The 425-nt window shown below is 51.1% G+C and overlaps 1 protein-coding gene across 1 annotated transcript in view; it reads right to left on the reverse strand.

Annotated features, from left to right (window-relative positions):
* The window catches only part of LOC119585121, a gene marked incomplete in the record, with an annotated part of 138,847 nt that overhangs the window by 20,367 nt on the left and 118,055 nt on the right, over positions 1-425 (reverse strand).

Below are 425 nucleotides of genomic sequence, written 5' to 3' on the forward strand. Positions count from 1 at the left end.
AGGGAATATGGAAGGCAGAAGGATGGGAAATGGGAGAAGAGAGAAAGGGAAAATGAGAGAGAAGCGAGTGGGGAGAATGCGGGAAATTGGAAGGATGGGGGAGCGGAAGAGGAGAGCAAAGGAGGAAAATGAAGGAGAGAAGGGAGAGGGAAAGGGAAACTGGGGGAATGAATGAAAGCGAAGAAAAGGGACGATGAGAGAAGAGGAGGAGGAGGGAGGAGGGTGAATGCAAGGGAAGGGGAAAAAATTAAGAGTTTCATGGTGAAAAGGAGGAGGAGAATAAAGCCGAGGAAGAAGAGATGTTGAAAAGGAAGATGAGGGAGGGAGATAAGGGGAAATACTGCCGTAGGAGGGAGGGGAGGAGGGGAAAAGGCTGCCACGTGGAGAAAGGAGGCAAGAAAAGGCGGGGGATCACTGACACGTGG

This window comes from Penaeus monodon, chromosome 19 (assembly GCF_015228065.2).
Source record: "Penaeus monodon isolate SGIC_2016 chromosome 19, NSTDA_Pmon_1, whole genome shotgun sequence".
Classification (NCBI taxonomy): domain Eukaryota; kingdom Metazoa; phylum Arthropoda; class Malacostraca; order Decapoda; family Penaeidae; genus Penaeus; species Penaeus monodon.